The sequence below is a fragment of the Macaca nemestrina genome, chromosome 5 (assembly GCF_043159975.1).
Source record: "Macaca nemestrina isolate mMacNem1 chromosome 5, mMacNem.hap1, whole genome shotgun sequence".
NCBI classification, from domain to species: Eukaryota; Metazoa; Chordata; class Mammalia; order Primates; family Cercopithecidae; genus Macaca; species Macaca nemestrina.
In genome coordinates this window covers 64,190,503-64,215,514 of record NC_092129.1, presented here as the reverse complement: position 1 = coordinate 64,215,514, position 25,012 = coordinate 64,190,503, and positions in this window count along the sequence as shown.

Below are 25,012 nucleotides of genomic sequence, written 5' to 3'. Positions count from 1 at the left end.
AAGGAGGTTGGCAGATGGCCTGGTGCTGTGAGGCAGAGAAGCAAGTACATGTTTTAAGATCACAGGGTTTCCAAGGTTTTAGTTTGAATCTAAAGTTTAGTTCATGTTGTTTTTTTACTCCCTAAATATTCCCTTCCCAGTGCTTCATAAAGAACTGCCTTATTTGAGCTCATAGGTGAAGATACAGTTGCACGGTGCCCTGCTGTGACCTCTCATTTGTACCTGGTACATCACATGAGGTCATGTTGCCATGAAAACCGGTTGTTAGTGTCATGTGAGGGGACTGTGCCATTTTCTGGGCAAAGTCAAATAGCAGGTAAGATAAAAAACCAAGGGCGTTACCTATTGGGATCATAGAATGGGCATGCTAATAGAAAGGATGGTCAGTCTGAATATGCCAAGCTGAGAGTGAGAAGAGACACTCCACGAAGCAGATGGAGGCTGCAGACAAACATAAAAGTCAAAATTGAAATGAGACAGAGAAGGAAGGAGAGGGACAGAGTCACCCATGAGCTGCACAGGTTTGGTGCTCTAATGCCATGTTTATCAGGGAGGCTTCTTCAGAGATGCCCATTGACAGAGGATGAGGCTGAGAACTGCCCAAAGCCTATAGTACAGGAGCAGTGGTACAAACAGAAATAAGCATCAGGCAAATGTAAGGTTCTGCATGTTAGCTGGATCCCCTTCCAGTTGAATGTAAGCCCTGGCTCTGATGTTAGTTTATCTCAGTGTCTACTACAACACTTCCCAGCTCCCTCCAAATCCCCTGCCCCTCCCCTCCCACACACACACATGAGATCTGTGTATGTGTATACTCATCTGTATCTGCATGTGAGTCAAACTAAATAAGCAGAAGGCCAATAGCCTGAAGCCATCTCCATATGTTGAGTTCCTACATAAAAAACTGCCACCTAATTTACACATAAACCAAAATTTAGGAGCAGATTTCATGTAACAAGTAGACATTTTTCAGCCTTTTACAAACAGCTGAGCTTCAGCCAATTTTAGGCAACTAACTGATCATACAGTGGCCAAGTAAAGCAAATGCCTAGCTCCAGCCAATTGAGTGATTTCTCAACTTTGCTTCTGTGTTTGGCCTCTAAAGCCTCACTGCTCATGCTGTTGGGTGGAGTTCTCTGGACCTCTCCTGGTTTTGAATGCTGCCGAATTTATAAATCCTTTAATGCTCAAATAAATTATGTTAATTTTATTTTGTTTGCAATTTTTCTTTTTAATGCACGTATGTATGTAGATATACACAGGCATATAGATGCATGTGTATATATATGAACATATGTATGTATTTATAGATATTTGGATATATACAGTTAGCCTTCCATATTTGTGGGTTAAACATTCATGGATTCATTCAACTGCAGATTTAAAATATTTTTTAAAAATTGTGTCTGTATTAAACAGCTACAGACATTTTTCCTGTCATTCTTTTCTTAACAATGGAATAGAACTATTATTTATCTTACATTGTATTAGTTATTATAAGTAGTCTAGAGATGATTTATAGTAGTATATGGTAGGACGTGCATAGATCATATGCAAATACTACACCATTGTATATCAGAGACTTAAGAATCCACAGATTTTGGTATCCTTGGGGATCCTGGAACCGATTCCTCAGGGATACCAAGGGAGGACTGCATATATAAAATGTACTTAGTTTACTAATCAAATGTATATATATTTTCCCTATATTTACATTTAATTATTTATTCAGTAGCCATAGAGTGTTGTGGTCACTATGGTGAGGGTGGAGGTGAGGTGGGAAAAGTTTTGAAGAAATCCAGAGCCTGTTGTAAACTTTAGACTAAACTCTTTGGTGCAAGAGAGTTAGGTTTATCTGAGTACACAATCTCAAAATAAATAAAATAATGTTAGAGATATTCCATTGATTTTTCTTTTCTTCCTTTTTCACTATATGTAGATATCAGGTTTTATCAAGCTTGCAATAAAATCCTGATTTCACATCAAGCTACCAGATTTTAATGGCTTTTATTGCACTTACCAGGAAATCCAAACTCACAGCCATGACTCAGTGAGTCCTGCACGCTCCAGCCTCTCTAACCGCATCTTCCTCTCTTTGCCAGATTCCCACCACTCTGGCCTCTTTCTGTTCCTCAAACGTTCAAGGACATTCACCACCCTGGGCTTTCGTGTGCATTCCTTTTGTCTGGGATGCTCTTCCTCCAGTTCTTTCATCCTTCGGTCTCAACTTTATGCCTCCTTGGAGTAAGGAGTCAAATTCCATGTTTTTATGTTTAACCAAGGACAGCTTCAAGTCCCACTCCTCTGGGCAAGCCAATAAGAAAACTGGCACATTCACTCCACACAGGTACAGGGGAAAAGTCGAACCATACAGCCCCAAACACACCTGGGGACCCTTGCCTGGACTCCACCCTCTAACTGCAACACAAAATCAAGCCACGTGCTTCTTCCTTTTCTCAAGCCATTTCAGACTAGCTCGAGTGTCTGCCTTGCTCTCCACTGAAAGCCTCATTATGTGAGTAAATAAATCTTTTCAATCCTCTCAGTTCTTGTGTGGCTTCATTCACATTGAAACCAGTTTTGAGTAGGACGTTTGATCTCACCTTCTATGGTGCAAGCAGAAGATACACCCCGTCAGACACGCCTTCTCTACCAATCAGCCTAGAACTTTGCTCATATTTTTCTATCTCATCACCATTTTCCACACCATAGTCTTCAAAAAAGTCTTTAATACATTAATACACCAGCACTCAGCCTTTCCATGGAGTGTAAAACTAAGAAAGTCTTCAAAGCAGCAGCGTCCTGGGGTCTAAAGAGATAATGCAGACTGGAAAATGGTGTCATAGAATAACTAAGGTGGGCAGGGGACTTGTGGCCTTCACAGACCTGAATTCTACATCAACTCAGGCCCTCTGCATGACTCAAGTTGAATTTCCTTCAGTCTGGTCCAGAATTAAGTTGATCTAGAAAAGAAATATATGTGCTATTTCTTGCACACTTGAGTTTTTGGACTACTATTTAATACTTTCTACTCTAGTGATTTATTTAATTCATTAAATTGGCATGATACTGAATGATGTTATTCATCCTTTGGTATTTGTTTTATCTCACCCCAGCTACACCAAAGGCTCCCGAAGGACTGTAATTTTTTTCTTTTTTGGTGTAGTGTGTCTACATCTTTTATAGGTAAATAAAATGTTTCTGAAAGACATTTTACAGCAAAAAAAGGAAACGAAAATTCACTGCATAATTCAAAATTGCTAAAAAGTAGATTTTAAATGTTCTCATTAGAAAAAACTGATAAGGATATGGGGCAATGCATATGCTAATTACTTGAACTGAGCCATTCAACAACGTATACATATTTTCCCTCTTTTTTTTTTTTTACTTTTTTTCAATCAAAAGAAAGCTAGTTGTTTTTTTTTTTTTTTTTTTTTTTTTTGTACTTTTTTCTTTAAAACTGTATACTTTAAAAAAAAATTAAGTTCCAGGATACACGTGCAGAATGTGCAGGTTTGTTACATAGATACACATGTGTCGTGGTGGTTTGCACCTATCAACCCGTCATCTAGGTTTTAAGCCCCACATGCATTAGGTATTTGTCCTAATGTCCTCCTTCCTCTTGCCCTCCACCCCATGACTGACCCCTGTGTGTGTTGTTCCCCTCCTTGTGTCCATGTGTTCTCATTAGAACTGTGTAATTTCAGATATTAGAATTTGCAACATGTAAGCAACAACCAGGTTTCTACATACATAAAAACGAGAAACAGTGTCTGATATAAAGACTTTAATTCATCTCATGATTATCATTGTCCTCACAATCTATTATGTGCTGGGAAGTAGTTCATGCATTCAATCATGCAATAGTTACACACACAGGAGAAGATACATGTCATGAAATGGGAGAAAAACAGCGGGCCTGAAAAACAGGGGTTGCCTGACTCATGGTTATCATTTATAAGAACAGTTACCATTTGTGTGTCCTTAATAGGGTAGGGTTCTGCTGCAGTCTCCCCTTGTTTTTTTCCAGTGCTGTATGTTAGCAAAATGAAAAATGCCATTTCAAATTCAAATATACAAAAGTCTTCATTAATAAGACAGGAGACAAAACTGAATATAGAATATTATTGTATAGTCACGAGCTCCCTAGAAATGGGGATGCCTTCTGAGAATGTGTTGTTAGGCTATTTTGTCATTGTGTAAACATAATAGAGTATATTTACACAATACTAGATGGAATAGCCCACTACAAAGCGAGGCTATATGGTTAGTGTAATGCTCCTAAGCTACAAACCTGTGCAGCGTGCAACTGTACTGAATATTGCAGGCAATTTAAACACAACTGGTATTTGTGGATCTAAACATAGAGAAGTTACAGTAAAAAAAAAAAAAAAGGTATAAAAGATAAAAAGCGGTTATAGCTATATAGGACACTTAACATAAATGGAGCTTGCAGGACTGACCCACACAGTTTGGGGTGTGGGAACGTATACTACAGTATAAGTACTATATGAATTTTGTAAAATGTAAAAAATTCCAAGTTACAGAATAAATTTGTCTTTAAGATTTTTTGGATAAGCAATTATGCACCCTGGACATTTTCTTAAATGAACTAGTTTTATGGTAACAATAAAAACACTTAAAAAATCAACACACAATAATAAAAAATAATCATTGTTTATTAAAATAAACAGTAAAGTGTCAGCATAATACAATAGCAGCTGTGCTTCACAGAGTTTATGAGCTTTACAGGATAGGGAGATATATGGCATGCGTGAAGCATGGCTTTTTGATATCTCACTTCCCTTTATTCATTAAGCAAATAAGCACCTGATATACTCATAGTACTGAAATTACTGAATTACTAAAGTTACTTGGAGATGGTCATTACACAATTGCTTCACAAAGTTTCCAATCAGATACGAATTAACGGGTAATTAATTTTTATAGCATGATTTAGATGTTGATATGGATTTTGCAAGGGTTAGCAAACTATGGCCTGTGGTCCAAAACCTGCCCTTCACCTATTTTGGTAAATATATAGCCATGCTCATTTATTTACATATTGCTTTTGTACTGTGAAAGCAGAGTTGAGTTTATCTGGCTTGCAGAGCCTTAAATATTTTCTCTCTGGCCTTTTACAGAATAAATTTGTTCACCCCTGATTTAAAAATTGATCTGAATATTCTCTAACTGGAAAAATAAGTTCCAGTTTATTATATGATAAATGCTCTATGACTCATATGTCTTGAGACATTTCTAATGATTGCATTTCCTAGAAAAGTGTGGATTGCATCAAAAAGACTCTAAAATTGGTGGAATATAGCCTAAGCAGAAATGATTTACTGAGAGGAGAGTTATCATTGAGGCAAATTGTTCATTCTGTATGGATTTTGCTGCTGACCTCACTGTTGTCCTTCTCGATGATTTCTAAGGCCAAGATCTACCCACAGTACCTTGTCACTGCTTGTCCAAGTACTTGATGTGAAAAAGAACCTGGCTGAATGTACTTTAATATTTGAGAAATTGCCTTCCTATTGCATGTTCAACTTCAAGGGCTTATCGAGCCTTTGAACCTCTCACTGAAATAGTTGAACCAAGCAAATCTTTTTTTGTTTAATTATTTTGTAACTACTTAGATTACAAAACTAATACTGGCTTTATGAATTGTGCATCTGAAGAGTTTGGGTTATATGACCACAGAAAGCACAGTGTGCTTACTATAATTGTTGGGGAAATCAGTCTCAGATAATTTAGGAGGGTGGGGAGAGTAGTAATTAGCATCTTACAAAGTATCAATTAGTTTACCTTAGTGATTTGGTGTTTTCTTGTTAATAGCTTTAAAAAAAAAAAAAAAGAGAGAAAGTATTATTGGAAAGGAGTAATCTATAGGCAAAACTGTGAAGAAGAAATTTTCTCTTTGTCTCCCCTTTATGGTCATTTAAAAAAAAATCTTTTCTGGGGGTAATTGTTTACTGACATTAATGATATTAACGATAACTGTAATAATTATAAATAATTTAAAATTCTAACAATTTAGTCTCTATCCCTTCTTTGTTAGCCTCATACAGGCTTATGCTGTCTTTAATTTTCACACACTACTATTTTGATAATAGAAACCAAGTCTAAGAAAGGGAATTGGCCAAAATCACATAGTCAAGAAGTGAAAACTAGGAACAAGGATTTGTTTATTTTTGCAAATCCTCTGCTCTATTGACTATTGGTTTTCTACGACCTATAGTCCACTCAGTTCTGGTCTGTTTGGATAATGCCCTAAGCTCTAGGCATTGCCTGTTCACCTTCTCTCTATTTCCCATCATAACCACCCTCCAGATAGATTGCTGATTGTCAAGGATGGCATAAACTAAATCACCCCGGGAAGGACTGGGATTGATTCACTTCTATATTTTATACAAAGTTATTGATGATCTCTTTTTACTAAACTATTTTGCCTACCTCTGGAATTGTGAAAATGAAGACAACATCTCTGCCTTCAGACAGCTCCTGGCTTACAGACATATAAACTGGACAAATAATTACCATCTCTCCTCTCTGATAAATTCATTTTACCAGTAATAGAGTTGTAATGATGGAACTTGATGCACCAGCCCACCAGCCTTATAAAAGCATAATAGAGGGGTGGATGTGGGGGAAGGAGATGGTCCAGGGAGGGCTAGGAACTGTAGCAACAGGCTTTGCTTCTGCATAAGGCTGATTCTATTAGAAAATAATCCATTTTAAGCAGTTACCATATCTACAGTATTAGTAACTTGGGCTTTAGTCATCTTTTATTAAAGTCTAAATTCTGATCAAAAATTGGCAAAGGATCTAAATAAACATTTCTCAAAAAAGACATACAAATGGCCAACATATATGTGAAAAAATGCTCAAAATCACTAATCATCAGAGAAATGCAAATCAAAATCACAGTAAGATATCACTATATACCTCATGAGGGTGCAGGGAAAAGAAAACCCTTGTACACTGTTGGTTGGAATGTAAGTTAGTACAGACATTATGTAAAACAGTATGGAACTTCCTCAAAAAATTGAAAATAGAACCACCATATAATCAATCTAACAGTTTCACTTCTGGATATATATCCAAAAGAAATCAGTATGTCAAACAGATATCTGTGTTCCCATGTTCATTGCACATTATTCTCAATATCTTTATTAATCAGTTTTCACACGGCTGGTAAAGACATACCCAAGATTGGGTAATTTATAAAGAAAAAGAAGTTTAAAGGACTCACAGTTCAATGTAGCTAGAGAAGCCTCACAATCATGCCCCCCGAACTGTTCTCATGGGAGTGAATAAGTCTCACGAGATCTGTACCCAAAATATGAACACAATCTAAGCTTCTATCCATAAAGGAATAGACAAAGAAAATGTAGTCTATATAAACAATAGAATACTATTCAGCCTTAATGAAGATGGAAATCCTGTCATTTGTGACAACATGGCTGAACCTGGAGTACATTATGTTAATTGAAATAAGCCAGGCACAGAAAGACAAATATCGCATGATCTCACTTATATGTGGAATCTGAAAACGTTGAACTCATAAAAATATAGAGCAGGTCAGGGAACCACTTATGGAAAAGGAAAGGAATAAAACCCCTGGTGGTTACCAGGGACTGGAGAGGCAAGGAGGTTTGGGGAGATGTTAGTCAAAGGATACAAAATTGTAGTTAGGAGGAGCAAGTTCAAGAGATCTATTGTACAACATGATGATTACAGTTAATAACATTGTATTGTGTTCTCGAAAATTGCTGAGGGAGTAGAGTAGTTTTAAGTGTTCTCACAATAACATAAGTATGTGAGGTAATACATATGCTAATTACCTTGAATTAGCTATGATGCAATGTATACATATTTCAAAACAACATGTGGGTACACAGTAAATATACACAATTTCTATTTGTCAATTAAAAATAAAAAATAAAAGAAAAAAAATCAAATTTGTTAATGTAGCCTAGTAAGTTATTTCTCTTCAACAACATGTAGAATCACAATTTTGGTAAAACAGAAGTTAACATGACCCTTTAGTCTTGAGATTTTATCTGTTTCCTATTATCTTTTCTTTATTCCTTCCTTTAAAAAAATTTTACATTTTTTATTTTTTCCATTTTTACTTTTATAGATGTAGGGGGTAAAAGAGGAGTTTTGTTACATGGATATACTGCATAGTGGTGTTCTGGTCTTTTAGTGTAATTATCATGCAAATAGTGTACCTCGTACCCAATAGGTAATTTCTCATCCCTCACCCTGTGCTACTTGCTATTTCCATGCAGTTGAGGTTATATTTCAGCCAATTCTATGGAACTCCTGTCGGAAAGTGAACTGAGAAGTTACTCTCAAAATAAATAATTTATGAATTGAAATACTGAATAAAGCACTCTTGCAAAGATATGATGTTCGAATATTTAGAGATCTTTTAGTGTGTATATAGTGAAATATGCACAGATAATCTGTTAAAATTGCTCTACTTTTATTTTCTGTTTTGCTATGAATGCATCATTACACTGCAGATAGAATAGAACCCATGTATAACATGATTTGTTATGAGCTGAAGGTCTTCTGAGTTGCTTTTTTTTTTACATGATTTTGTATGATATGTCCATATATATGTCCACACTAAGTATTATTGTAAATACTTCAAATATGTTCAAAGACAGAATGGAAATCAGGTGTAAGCTGTTATGTGATATGGTTGTATATATTTTTCATGAGAGGAAGGTCAGCTTTTCTCAGCAAACAGGTGATGGTCACTCCAAAGAGAATACTACCTTGGGAATATAATAAGATGAGCTGAGCACATCAAGGTGGTCTGCTTCTTGAAAGTTTTCCAGGAATCCTTCATAGAGCTTGATGCCAAAGGCTACTCTCAAGTCATTAATGAGATTGCTCTCTTTCCCTGTACAGTATTACTTCATGTTTATAAGTAACATAAACCTCTCTTATTACCTCACTTTCCAGAGCTTTACTTTCTGCCTTCTAAATATTCCCTTATTAACCTTAAAGCCATGGTGAGGCCAGCAAGGGAATTTAGACAAGCTATTTATCTCCTGAGCTCAGAAAATTCTATCACATCAGGGTCAAGTAACATTTGCAAGTTCTCTGCTCATCAGAAATAAATTTGTAACTGCTGGCTTTGCACAAGGAAATGAGAAAAACTAAAATACTTCAGTAGTAGTTAACCCTCCTTCCCACTAGATGAATCGAAGAGTGTTCTCTAACTTGTCAGCTGAAGGGATCTCCACAGGCACAGTTTGAGGCCTGGGGAATCTTGGCATGCTTTTATCGTATGTTCTATTTACAACAAGTATTTATTTTCCTTGATTACATCCGTGTTACATATTTGATCAGCATTGAAATTGACATCACCAGAGAAGATTTACATGTATTTCTACCAGTCTCTTCTGACTGACACAACCAACTCAAAAATATTTTAAATGTAATTCTTAACATAAAATTTCTGGACCAGAAAGTGCAAATTTGGGGCAAAATCCATTTGAAGGCCAAGTTGAGGTCTCAGATCCTCAGGGTATATATTTTTTCTCTTTCATCCAGTGCCAAAATCAAGCCAGGCAAATTTACTTTTCTGTTTAGGGTCATTTAGGTATCTGCTTTTTAAAGGAACATTTTACTAGGCTTTCATTGGAATTTTTCTACGGTTTCCTGTGTACTAAACTACTATTACATAAGAAAGTTGAGTACTCCTCTCCATATTTCAGCAGAAATCCTCAGGGCAAAATCAGTCTTGGTAATGACTCAGACTTACTATTTGACCTAATTTTTATGATGTTTGGATTGCTTATTTTGTTGTTGTTGTTTTTAACTGTTTTTACGTTAACAGTGCATTTTAAATGATTCCTAGGAAAACATTTTCTGTGTCTTAAACAGAAAAGCCATTCAAGTTATATAACCTGTCATATCATTGAAAACAGAAATCGAAGTCAGATTTTATTATACCATATTTTACTCAGACTTCTGGGGGAGACATTTGACTTGAAGGTATGGAACCTTGGAATCTACACATGGAATTCTGGAATTCTGGCAGGAGACCTTATTCACTGTACAGCTGACCTTGATTAAGGTGGGGGTTAGGAGCACTGACCCCCTGCACAGTCAAAAATTCACATGTGAGCTTTGAGTTTTGATTTTCCCCAAACTAAACTACTAATACCTTACTGTTGACTGTTATATTGTTGTTTATACTATCAGTAAGGCTTCCTTACTGGAAGGAAGGACACATATTTTGTATGTCATATGTATTATATAATATATTCTTGCAATAAAATAAGGAAAAAATATTATTAAGAAAACCATATCAAAGAGGAAATATATTTCCTATTCATAAAGTGGAAGTAGATCATCACAAAAAGTCTTCATCCTTGTTTTGTTCATACTGAGCAGGCTGAAGAGGAAGAGTTGGTCTTGGTGATTCGGGAGCAACAGAGCAGAAAAAAATCTTTGTATAAATGCTCGTGCACAGTATGAACCAGTGTCGTTCAATAGTCAACTAGATTTAGGGAGCTTCTTGATTTGGAGTTTGAAAGTGGGAAGAAAGACTTTCCCTCTACTTTCTGAGGATTTGATAATTGAATCTATGAAATAAATTGATAGCAGGCAGACTAACAAGAGAAGAGGTGTACAAATTCATTATGTGCACAGGGCTATCACATGAAATAAAAGTGAATACCCCAAACCCAGTGAGATATAAAAGCTTATACCCCCTTTTCATAGGAGAGAGGGGAGGAAGGATGTAGGCTACTTAAAGTAGAGTGAATGGTTTTGGGATGTCGTGTTGCCCTTTTGTCTCCTCTCTTATGGTCTAAGTTAACCCCCCAACCCTGGTTAATAAAATTCCTGGGAAGGGGATTCATGACCATTTCATTCCTTTTGGAGGATCTGTCTTTAGGCAAATGATGGAAGATCAGAGAAAGTCTCTCCCTGCATTTATTGTTCCCAAAGTTCCCTCAGTTTGAAATAATCAGCATACCACTGTGGCATATTTTGGGGTGACATTTCTTGAGCTCCTTCAAAAGTTGTACAAACATACACCACTTTATGAACTTTCAGTTCTACTGGACTCTGCAATATACAGGGGATTCACACTAATTCAAGTTAGAAGCCTCCTTAAGTCATTCCTATCCCATCTACTTTTGCTGAGGTATTATAGATTATGTCAGGACAGGCGATGTAGAATATTGAGGTGTGTGGTACATGAGGAAGCAGCAGAGAAACAGGGCCACATGGCTTTCATGGCCACATGGCTTTTGCAAAGCTTCTGGACACTACTGCCACATACATGCTCTCTTGTTTTGGGACAGAGGACGCTGTGAGCCTAAGTCTGTGCTAGGGAAGGCAGTCATCTCATCACAAGGCACTGTCGGGTACAGCTGACCAAATGCAATTTCCCTTAGCAATTTTCCTATGCTCAGCTCTGTTACCATAATGGATAGGTTTCTATCATACGTTCCTTAGGAATGTTTTATAATATCAGTGTTTATAGTGTTAGAATTTATTTATTTTTGGCAAGGGACTAAGAAGTGTGACAATTTATTGTCAGTGAAGTTGAAGAGTAAAATATTCCTTACTCCTCAGTTCTGCCTCATGAATACTCTGTTCCAATTACTTGTGTCTAGAGGCAACTGTATGTAAATAAAATTCTGACAAAGGATTACATCATTGCAAGTAAAATGCCTTGTATAAATCATAAAAACAATTTTTGGTTTCTAATTCTTCAAAACAGAATTATATTGCTTTACACTTTTTTGCAATGATAAGTAGGCTTATACATTTCAAAACAAAAATAAGGATGGCATTTGGAGTAAAATTGCCTTTTGTCTTTAACAGATAGATTAATATTTAAAGAATTGAGCCAGGGGCAAGAATGTTAGTGTCTGTGGTTCACAACACATATATTTTATCTCTTTTTAGGGCTGTGGCCTCTTGCTGAGTAATTTTACCCTGAGGGTTTTTATGTTATCTTTGAAGAATTTTCCTGCGCACTAGCAGGAGAGACCAAAAAGTCATATTTAGGCAGATGCCAAAACAGATAAATGTGTCTCTATTCCTTGTAACAATTACTAATGCAAATTCACAGGTTATATAATTCAACTAGCTATACAGGGCTTCAGATGAGATCCGAAGTATCAGGAAAGTAGTACCTCCTTAGAAGTAGAATTGTCCTTTAAGAAGAGCCTTGTTTTGTTTGATGGATACTCTGATAATTCTCTTTGGAGTGGGAACTGAGACCACCAAGGTGCAGATGTATGTATCAGGCTGTTGATTTATTGAGTAGACCAAACAAAGTGAGTGTGAGAGCAGAGTTTAACTCTTAGGAAAACAAAGAGGATTTTTAAAGGCAGCAGAAGGCAACAGAGAGGGGAAGATAGATGAGGTGTCTTCAGGGTAGAGGCTTTTAGGAGAAAAAAGAGAGGGATCAATGACAATCAATTTGTTTTTGAAGTGAGTGCCGCTACCATATGTACCTTCTTTCCCATCTTTCCATGATGTCTTTGGTAGAATATCCATTTATTGTTCATGTATTCTGGAATTAGACCTACCAATGTCCTGCTTCAAGGTTGTTATGAATTAACTACAAAGACTGCTCCCAAAGATCTTGTCACGCCTGGGTTTGCCACAGATCGAACAGTGACGGACTAAAATGGGAAGATTCCTTTTGCAAAGTCATCTAGGCAGGAAAAAGTAAATGTCCTCCAGGAACAGTGAAGAGTAATACTTTTCTTATTTGGGCTCTTAATAGAAGTTAGAGAGCAAATATTTGAGGCTACATTTTCTCATGAGTTTCTAAAGTGCAGATAAACTGAATTCTTGATTGGAAGCTCATTAAAATATTATAGAGGTTACCAGAAAGAGAAGAAAGTCAGTGCACCTTTGTGGAAATTGAGGAGTCTTGCCAAAGTTGTGGGGATGAATGACCATTCCAACTCCACATGGAGAGAGAAATAAATAGCATGATTTAACTGTAGCATGCGGGAGTGCCAAGGAACGTGGTATGAGCAAAGACTGGAAAAATAATCTGGAGCTGAAGCAGGAAAGGCCTGAGAGACCACAACTGAGTATTTGGGTCTCATTTATTAGAAAAAAGAAAACCATAGAATATAAGTTTTGGGGTAGTTACTAGGATTTGTGTTTTCATTACTTCTAAAAATAATGCATTATTATCATACACAATCAAATAACACAGGAAAAACATTTAAAAGGAAAATAAATATCTTGATGACCCAAGATAGTGTCTGTTGATCACCACACATACATTTTCATCATTCCTTGGGGCTGAGTCCTCTTGTTGTGTAATTTTGCCCTGAAGGTTCTTATGTTAACTTTGAAGGTTATTTTCTGTACAGTAGCAAGGAAAAACTAAAAGTAACAGTTAGGCAGGTGTGAAACAGATACAGGTGTCTCTATTCATCAGCCTATAGAGTAAAAATGTATAACATAATTTTACAGGGTATATATTATTCAGTCCACTACACAGAGCTTCAGATCCCCTCCATTTAGATAGAGTCTATATTTTTGTTGTGTTTCTTGTAGAATTTGCTTCCATGTACACCCAAAGACTTAAAACCCTAAACGTTTCATTATGATGCATATATTATGTGATCAGCTGATGCATTTTGCTTATCATTGGAGACTTTTGACTGAAGATCTACTAAACATAAATGTGGCCACTGGACTGTCATGATCAGAGCCTGGAGTTACTGGAAAACCCAGGAGAAGTCTCAGAAGAAGGAGAGCCAGAGTTAGTTTAGTGTAGAGGGACTGGAAAAGACCAAGGAGATGGAGTAGGCACATCTTAGGGGAGAGGGCAGAGGACAATGCTTTCCAGATTTTGAATTTGAAACAGTTGAAAAGTTAACCAAAACAGAGGTTAGGATGGGTGGCGAATTTTGATAGAAAACTGATTGGTTCGATTTATTTATAGCTGTCAGCAAGTTCAGGTGAAAACGTCAGCAGAAACTGCAATATTCCAGCATGGTGACTAGGCTACAGGACAAGAATGGAGAAGGGAAAAACTGGTTGAATATTTGTTCATGCATACCTGATTTAGCCTTGGAAAGTAGAAATTATTATTTTATAGAGTAAGAAAGGCTCAACAAGATTAAACTATTGACCTACACAGCCACTAAATGGTGGAGCTGAGATGTAAACAAAAGGCTCCAAATTCTAAACTCTTCTATTTAATATACAAAGAAGTATTGAAGGGGTAAAATGAGGAGGGAAGATCATTGAAGGAAAAAAGTATACAATCTTATATATGGGAATATAGGAATCTGTGTCTCTCAATAAGTCTATAGGTATATTATTTTTACTGCCTTAATTCCATAAATATATGTTTTCAGTGCTTATTATGACAAAACACTGGAGCCAAGAAAATTACACACTCCCTCAACTAGACACTGTTTCTACAATCATGCAGGTTACATTTTAGCAATGATGACAATGATTAAACTACTAAATATAAATTAAATACAATCTTGATGTGATGGTTAATTTTAGGTGTCAACTTGACTGGTGAAGGGATACCCAGAGAGCTGGTTAAAGATTATTTCTGGGTATGTCTGTGAGGCAATTTCTGGAAGAGATTGAACTTTGAATCAGTAAGGAAGATCTGTCCCCACTAATATGGGCAGGCACCATCCAATCAACTGGGCACCCAGATAGAACACAAAGGCAGAGAAAAGGAAGATTTTTTCTCTCTCTCTCTCTCCCCCAAAGCTGGGGTACCTATCGTCTTCCACCTTTGAATATCAGAGATACAGATTCACCAGCCTTTGTACTCTGGAACTTGCACCAGCAGCTTTCCGGGTGCTTAGACCTCAGTCTCAGATTGAGTTACACTGTAGGCATCCCTGTTTCTCAGGCCTTCAGACTTGATCTGAGCTATTCCACAGGCATCCCTGGTTCTGCAGGTCACAGATGACAGATGGTGAGACTGCTCAGCCTCCATAATCACATGAACCAATTCCCCTAATAAATATCTCCTCATATATCTCTACATATCCTATTGATTCCATTGCTCTAAAGAACCCTAACACATGTGCTAAGTGCAATAAGGGAGAGTTAGAAGGCATTTAGACAGTATTTAACAATCAGACTTGACATCCTTGGTCAAGGCAAATTGAGAAAGTGACACCTTTCAGATCTAAGTGTAAACGAAGAAAAAGGGAAGGGAAGGAAAGTTATTTCAGCCAGGGCAAATATCATAAGCAAATATCCTAGTTGGGAAAGAGTTTGTTATAACTGAACTTAGTATGTCTGGAACTGGGAAGTAGAAGAGAAAGATCCCAAGAAATGAGGCTGATGGAATGAGCAGCTCTGGTCCTGCAAGGCTCTATAGGGCATATTTATTGTAATGGTAATGAAGTCATTAGGTGGATGGGAAGAAGAGTGACTTGTTTATTTAGATTTATTTACTTAAAAGATCTCTCTGGTATGACTTGGGAAGGAAAGAATAAGTAGTGCAATGAACTGTATTATCACTTCTAATTCTGAACTTTCACAGTTATTAGAATGATAGATCCTTGCCTTTGTGACTTTGCATCCTCTCCCACTAGTTTATGAGGAATATGTTTCCTTATGTACTTGATGATAGGTTTGGTCATGTGAGTTGCTTGGCCAACGGAATATTAGATGTGACATGAGCGGAAGCTTTAGGTGTGCTTGTGTGATTTGACTTGGCTTCTTGCCTCTGCACAGATCATTAGAAGAGTTTTCCCATGCAGCTATTGGTCTCAGAATGAAACAGAGCAGGCCTGACTAAGCCAGCCCACTGACCTCAAGTGACAAAAGCAAATGGTGATTGTTGTAAGCCACTGAGATTTAATTGCAGCTCTTTCTAAGTAATAAGAGTAAATGTAAGGAGGAAAATGAGTGGTCTAGAAGATAATGGTGTACTGGATTATGATGATGGTAGAGGTGATAGAAAGAATTGCATAGATTTCAGAGATACTTAGGCTTCAGAAGTGATAATGTAGAAGACTTATTGAATGTGGAGGTAAGGGAAAAGGAAATACCAAGATGGCATTTTAACCAAAGATCCTACAATTGTTGTTCTACCTTATGATTCTAAACACAACTGAATATGCTCAAAGCTTTCAAGTGATACGTCATTTTGTCTGTGACTATGAAGATTGTTATTTTGGTGAAAAAAATAAGTCAGGGGTCCTACTCTGTGAACCCACACAGGAAAAGAGCCAAGTTGCTGATCATTTACTATTTCTCTCCAAAAAAAGCAATACTAGTCCAGGCTTCAGAGGACATGTTGCCGGTGGCCTGATCTGAGCAAAAGTCACTCCTTTTGAAGTGATTGATCATCTTACATCTTGCTGTGGCTTCAAGGTTGCCACAGACATACCAGTTTCTGCTGTTAAAAAGCAGTAAACCTATCACTTTTATTAGGAAGTTAAAAAAATTTATAATATTTTAGTACAGGATATTTGTCAGGCTTTCTGCTTAATGCACACTTTGTGACTGAACATGGATCCTGAACTTGATAATCTCTACTCTCCCCAGACAATTTACCAATTAGTTCTGTATAATTCTGATTTCTGGCTATTTTGCTTTTTCCAAGGAAGCAATGAACTATGTTCTGCCTAATGTTACTGAGCTGACAGCAGCCTGGTTTTTATTTATTTATTTATTCATTTATTTTTTTAATGTTTTCACCATATTTAATAGAAGCACTATCAATGAAATTTGATGACATTAGAATGCAACTAAAGACATTAAATATAACTTATTTGTCCTGTTTGATGAGGTGTGAAAAAGAGGGCTTTCTGTGATAAATGGGTTCCCACAGCATATAGACACACATCTGACTTGTCTCTTGTCAGAAGTGACTACAGCAAAAGATAGGCCTGAGAGGAGGTGAGAAGGAGCAATTAGGGATGGTGTACATCAGGGCATTTTGATCAACACCAACAAAGCTCATGGTTCTACCTTCACAATCCAGGAATAATCCTTAATAGAGTGAGCAAATAAATGTCAGCAGCCCAGTTGTTGAGAAAATGGCATTGCAAAATGCAAAAAGTCACAAACTCAGGTGGAGTCTGACTCACTCTTTCACCAACTTTGTCCTCTGCCAGAAGCCAATGCGGCTTAGCAATCTGTGAGCAGTGAGTTTGCTGTGGCCTTTCTGATGGAGGTTAGGGAATAAAACCTACTTCTGATTCATTCATCAGGCAATTGAGCCCTTTCAGTTTGATTTTCTGGGTTCTGCCTATTGAATTTTGCTCTGCCAGACTTAACTCCAGCTTAATAATTTGTCCATTTTCTTTCAACAGAACTCAGTCACCATGAGACCCACCAGAAGCTTTACTTTTTGTCATCAATTTTTGTCACCAAAATTATGAAGATTAATTACAGCTAATTGTTAAATAAATGTCTTCAGAAGTTGGTAAAGTTGAGAAATACAACATCCCACTTTGGCTCCCCACGTTCAACGTTCCATTAAGATTTACAGGTGAGCCACTAACAAGTCCCAAACTGTACTGGAGTGTACATCCGTCTTTTTCCTTTCATGGTTCTTGGAAATCTAGGGGGAAAATGGCCCAATGGAGAGAAAGGATATGACAAAGACCAATGTAGTGAGTGGTCTGAAAAATATACAATCCACGTAATCAATACAGTCAATGTCTTAGTATTCAGGAGATGCCTGGAATATATTCTCAATATCCACATTTCTGCCATGTCCTGAAGAAACCCCTACTTTCATGAAAAACCAAATATAAAACAAATACTTTTTTCTTTAAATTATTAAAGACACTGTTGCAATAGAAAGAGCAGGCAATTTGGGATCTGTAAACTTTTTTTTTTCTAGTTCTACCTAAATTAATTGTATGGCCTTGGGCAAGTAGTTTAATTTTTCTGAGCTGCAGACTTCTCATCTGGAAAGTGAGAAGGTTTTTTGGGTGACTTCCATCAAGACCTTTTTTGACAAGAGGCTATGTTCTTCATTTTATGGTTTGGCAGTTGACACTTGCCTAGACTTATCATTTTTATAATGCTGTTTTTGCTTGTATAGACACCTTTCAGGATTCACTAATCATTCTTTCAACTGATGGTAATTTATTTTGACTATATTGATTACTGTAAGTGCCATTCATTTTTCATGATTAAGAAAAAAAGAGCATCCTTTGCTTCAATTCTGTTTATATCTTTTTAAAGGAAATATTGCTCATCTTTTTAATCTCATAAATCTTACATAGCAATGAGAATTGGTGAGAAATGCAAACATAATGAATAAAACAAAATACAAAAACAAAAGGAAGCTGGCTGGGTGCAGTGGCTCACACCGGTAATCCCAGCACTTTGGGAGGCCAAGGCGGGTGGATCACCTGAGGTCAACATTTCGAGACCAGCTTGACCAACATGAAGAAATCCCATCTCTACTACAAATACAAAAATTGGCTAGAGTAGTGCCAGATGCCTGTAATTCCAGCTACTCGGGAGGCTGAGACAGAAGAATCGCTTGAACCCGGGAGGCAGAGGTTGCAGTGAGCCAAGATTGCACCACTGTACTCCAGCCTGGGTAACAAGAGAGAGATTCCTTCTCAAAAACAAACAAACAACCCCCCCCCTCCCCCAAACACACACACACACACACACACACACACACACACACACACACACACATACACGGAAAAAAAAGAAAGGAAGCAATTAAACTAACAAAAAATAAATAAAAATAAAAATAAATTAAAAATATGATAGACTAAAGAATCCAAAGCAACACTTGACTGTCCAGAAGGGTCTAGCAAGGGTCCCTGGCTTCAATTACTACCAAATGACATCAGGTGAATATGCTCTAATTGCCTTTATGAAAAGTATTTCATTCCCTGACTATTTTTGGCTCTCAGTAAAATGTCTTTGCCTCAGCAGCTGACTTTGTTATATTCCAATATTTGATACTATTTTCACCTGCGTAAATTTTTTAAGCTGCCCCTTTCCTGGACATCTTGAAGGACACTTCAGTCAGAATTGAAGATGACTTTTGTGTAATCCCCCAATCCAGGACACATGACTGTTCACTCATTGCTGAAATCCACTTGTCCACCAGGAAAACACAAGCTTTGTCAGCAAGACATAATTTTCTTTTTGAAGAGGAAGAAGAGATGAATCTGTCCAGTTGTTATGGCAAAGGGAATTCAGGAAGGTGAATGCAAGTATCCACATGAAATTTGGGTAGCAGAGAAAAAAGATGGCCTTCTGATCTTTAACAGTGCTTTTCGTGGTGAAAAAATAGTAAGAACCTTTAGTAGCTATATGCTCATTAAGACATAGACTTTCGACTTTCTAACTCAATGTTTTCTTTCAGTTATGCTTTATAGTTGTAGTTTGATAATGTTTTCTACTAATTGCACATTTGGTACCCAATTCCTCTCAAATAATTCTATGCTTTATTTGAGAAGTCTTGCTTTAAAAAAAAAGAAAAAAAAAGCATCATATTCTCATATATAAATGTAAGGTTTTAAGAAAAATTTAAGAAAAATAATCCAAAAATTGATACATTACTTGGAAATGTATAATGTTCTGCTATATAATTTTCTATGACTTTTAAGGTACAGAAATCAATCAGCATTCTATGTAGTTTGGGTGAATTTCTGTGCACAAGAATTTTTTTTAACATATCAGAATTAAAGATACCCATGGTAATTTGTCTCATATCAGCCTCTGAAGGATCTTCATCATTTTATGGCCATCATTGCAAGTATATTCTCAATTTTGCTTCATTCATTCATTAAAATCATCTCTTTCTTATCCACAATATGACAGATAACTGTGCCAATGCTAAGAATACAAAGATGAAAATTCAGAAATTCTTGACTAGTTTTGACACCTTCAATTGGCAACTTTGGAAGCATTTGTTGAAAATGAGGTCATGTACTTACAAAATCATTAATTTTTTTTAAAGTTGAATAACATAAGTTGTTTGCATACAAATTTGGTTCCAGAAAATTTTGGCTCGCTAGGTAAAAATAATCCAAAGTATTTTCATTTATTTAAATGGATTACCATTAATGATTGATTCCAATATAGAACACCAACCATATATATATGTGTGTGTGTGTGTGTATACATATATTTGTGTGTATATATATACACACAAAAAAAATTTGGTGATTTTTATATATATACATATATAATTATATATGTATGTTATATAATTATATATACACACATATACTTGGTACACACACACACACACACACACAAATATATATATTCCCAAATAGTTAAAAAGTTATTTTTAGTTCTTGATTAAACTGTTTTCATATATGCTTTTTTCTTGGTCACAAGGCATTTGCTCACATCTTTAAAATTAGCGGAAAAAATGGAATGCCTGCATGTATGTGTGTGCATGTGTGTATGTTAAAGAGAATTGTATCCTCACATACTCACATACAATTGAAAAGGCTGCCAGTTCTGCCAGTTATAGGCCAAAATTTATATTTGGCTTTGAATTACTCATTGATTTTTTTGTGATGAATCAGAAATGAGAAAAGGTTTAGCCTAATTACAATTACTCAATATTTTAATACATTCTTTCAAATTGAAAAGGAAGGTAATTTCTATCATATACAGCTGTCCTTTAAGTAATTTAAATTTTGAAGTGATTTTAGGACCCTGAATTTACAATACCCCTAGTTTTTAAACTTTTTCATTTTCGTAAAACATATGAAATTTGTTTTCTGAAATGTGTCTTCACTAGTAAAAGACAAATTTCCCTAAAAAGCAAAATGTTTTATTCTTTACTTATCACAGAGTTTAGATCAAACTTGACCAGGAGTCTAGGATTTGAAATTCATGCTTTGGTTCAGAGCTGAAAATGTGCAACCATAAGATCCTTTCCTGCTCTAGGATTCTCACATACATATGAGAATCCCTGGTTTCATGGAAAAAGTTTGTTGAAGTTGTTATTGGGTTAGTGGTTCACACCAAGTAACAGGAGAAGGGAGGTGAGTAGTGCTGAGAGGAAGCAAAGATAACTTCTTCAGAACCATGTATAGGGTCTTCCTCCCTCTCAGGGGTTAAAGTAATTTTCGCTCAACAGAAGCTGAGCTCTGAGAATTCAGAACCCTTCTCACAGCATCAGTAACTTCCAATATATTTTTTCCTTATGGTTTCCTTTCAGTTTTTTAAAATTCAGTGTATTAATAGAAAATTTGAGATATAGCAAGGCCCATAGATCAGGAGACAATTGTGATTGAAAAGACAATTTTTGCTACTCACTGTTCCCAAGAGGAGGGGGCACAGTGCCATGGGGGCCACAGGAGAAGCACCGGGGTCAGGCAGGAAGCAGACAGGGTGGAGGTTACTGTAGGCAAGACCCTTTATTGTGATTTCTGCTGGAAGAAACAGCCAAGGCAGGATAAAGTGGTGAAGGATTTTCCAGATTGAATAATTCTAGGCTCTGAGTCAAAGTAGCTGTTTCAAGTTGCCTGGTCCCTGGCCCTGGGATATTTAACGTGGTTGGATAGTGGCCCAGAGCCTGATAAAAAGGGTAGTTTGGAGATGTGGACCATGGATTGTTTGGTCCTTTGGAAGGTGTACTTATGGGTGAATTGTTTGCTATCCCTAGGAATTAGCTAACTCTGGGAGAAGTAGCCCTTCAGAATCAGCAAGACCCCATACGTTAAAGCATCAAAATATGGAAAACAAAAAGTCATGGTTAATACAATTAAGTTTGACATTTTATCTTGTTTCTTCTTTGGACTGGGACCAAAACTATAGTCCCTTCATCGATTGTCATAAGAGTTCCAATCACAGTGAGAGTTTTGGTAGTTTAGGGTTGAAGTGTTTTGGAAAGACAATAAGGAATTATAAACAACTGTGGGCATTCTCTCCTTTTCTGTCTTTCTCTAGCTCTGTTCTCCCTCTCCAGTGCAACCAACAAATTCTCCTCCTTATCTCTGCCAGGGCAAAGCCCTGATAAGTACTGATAAGATGCCTAGAGGAAAAGAGAACTAAAGGAAAAGAGAACTAAAGATAACAAAAGAAAAAAGTGATTTTAAATTAACCCCAGAGTTGAAGTGACAGTGGGGAATATGGCACTGCTGTATCCTTAGTGACAGTTTTGGCAGCAGCATTGATAAACATGCCATGACTTTGCTCCCTGAGGCATGATGTGATCTGTGTTTGTGTAGAAGGAATTTACTATATATGCTTGTATCATCATAATGCAGTGTATGTTATCATTTGGTGATGGTATGAAGAAAAGTTTGCTAGATAATATGGAAAGGCTCTTGTCTGTACAAAATTGTGCCTGGCCTCTGAGGGTTGAGCTAACTCTGTAACTATTTACTACATGTGCTCCTAAGCAGGGATTTCTGGTATATGGAACAAAAGTTGTGCAACGTATTTACTGGGTTCCTTTGGGCTTTTCTGAGTCTCAGACACTTCATCTGTGAAATGGAAATAATGTATGTGCCATATGATTGTGTGAATATATTCCAAAGAATATATTTAAAAGTGTTCAGCTAGAGTTTAGTACTGTATGTGGCTACCAATCACTGGCTAGACCTAAGTACAGTTGTAAAGTAAATGTTAGCATAAAACACTTTTATTTACCCCAAATTTATCATCTGGTTCAATACTTGTTACAATACTTATGCATTCTGAAAACAAAAAAATTATACAATTTACTTGTTTAGTATATGTTGGCCTGTGCTTTTGTCAGCTATTAACTCTGAGCTTAGCTGGAAAGGCGATCAAACCATATGATATGAGGTATTCCACTTCATGAAACCAGAACTGCTGATTGCTGTTGAAGCTTTGTCATTGATAAGTGATGCTCTTAGAAGCAAGAGGGAGAGAGAGGATAGAAAGTATAACAGTAAAGAGCTCTTGATGAAGAGCTGCCTGAGTAGTCTCTGATTTACATTCAAAGAAATCCAAAATCCATTTGCTCAGGCAAGTTGATTTCCACAGCTCTTATTTCCAAGTTTTTCTCGTTTCCAAGTTATTACTAAACATATAAGTTCCTACAGTGCATGAACTCAAAGCATGTAAAGAAAAAAAAGAAAGAAAAAGCCTCTTCTGTGGAGAAATAGGAATGTTTTTACACTGTTGGTGGGAGTGTAAATTAGTTCAACTCTTGGGGAAGACAGTGTGGCGATTCCTTAAGGATTTAGAGCCAGAAATACCATTTGAACCAGCAATCCCACTACTGGGTATATATACCCAAAGGATTATAAATCATTCTATAAAGACACATGTAGACATTTGTTAATTGCAGCACTATTTACAATAGCAAAGACTTGGAACCAAACCAAATGCCCATCAGTGATAGACTGGATAAAGAAAATGTGACACATATACACCATGGAATACTATGCGGCCATAAAAAAGATGAGACTACCCTTTGCAGGGACATGGATGAAGTTGGAAGCCATCAGTCTCAGCAAACTAACACAGAAACAGAAAACCAAACACTGCATGTTCTCACTCATAAGTGGGAGTTGAACAATGAGAACACATGGACAGAAAGAGGGCAACAACAAACACTGGGATGTGTCGGTGAGTGGGGAGTGAGGGGAGGGAGAGCATTAGAACAAATACCTAATGCATGCGGGACTTAACCTAGATTACAGGTTGATAGGTGCAGCAAACCACCATGACACATGCATACTTATGTAACATACATGCATGCACATTCTGCACATGTATCCTGGAACTTAAGGTTAAAAAAAAAAAAAAAAGCCTCTTGTAGGACAGCATCTGCCTTCAGGTCCTTCTTTATATTTTAATCCAAAGTTTAGGATAACCAAGAAATATATAATAATAAAAGAAGTAGCTAAAGGAATACTTCCAGGCCATTTCCTAGTGTGCATTATAAAAATAAGTAATGTCGGCTGGGCGCGGTGGCTCAAGCCTGTAATCCCAGCACTTTGGGAAGCCGAGACGGGCGAATCACAAGGCCAGGAGATCGAGACCATCCTGGCTAACACGGTGAAACCCCGTCTCTACTAAAAAAAAAATACAAAAAACTAGCCGGGCGAGGTGGCAGGCGCCTGCAGTCCCAGCTACTCTGGAGGCTGAGGCAGGAGAATGGCGTGAACCCGGGAGGCGGAGCTTGCAGTGAGCTGAGATCCGGCCACTGCACTCCAGCCTGGGCTACAGAGCGAGACTCTGTCTCAAAAAAGAAATAAAAAATAAAAAATAAAAATAAATAATGTCTAGTGAATATAATTATCAGAGTATTTGTGTCTAATCACCGCAGTCAGGGTGTGGGACAGGCTGGAAAGCACATGGTTAAATAGCCACCCTAACCCATGTTCTATTGGTTTTGAGAAAATGACTATACAAACAGGCAATGGACAGACGGTATATAAAACAAAACAAAACAAAACAAAACAAAACAAAAAAACACTTTGACCCACAACCTGTAGCAGCCTATCCAGGAAACCAACCCCTTATCTTTCATATACAACCCAGGAAACCAGCCTCTAAATTAGACTTGCAGGGAGTTAAACTGCTATCTCTAGTAACAATCTAGGATACCAAACAATAATTCCTGTGTCGATTGGCCCCAAATGGCCAGGATTTGATTAATAGCTGACAGCTTCCCTTATTTTTGTTCTCATATCTAACATAGAACCAATCAAAGCCAAAAGTGTACCCCTAGCCAATCACATAGGATGCCCCATTTCTAGTGAGACTACCTACAGCTTTCCCATGCCAACAACCTCCAATCAGGGCACATCTGAAGCCTCCTCTTTTTTCCACGATGAAGCTTTCCCACTTCTCTGTCTGCTGTTTAGTCACTGCCAAAACTCAAGCCATGGTGGCTGAGCCCCTTGCTATAGCAAGCTCTGAATAAATAGCCTTTACTTTTCTCATTTGGTTAATTTTCATTTATTTCCACAGTTCCAAGAAGGACAAAGGAGAGCTCAGTGACCACCAAGGATGGCCAATATGTCTGCTTCGTAAGTGGGCAGCACAGGTTTGTGTGAGTGAGTCAGTGAACATAAAA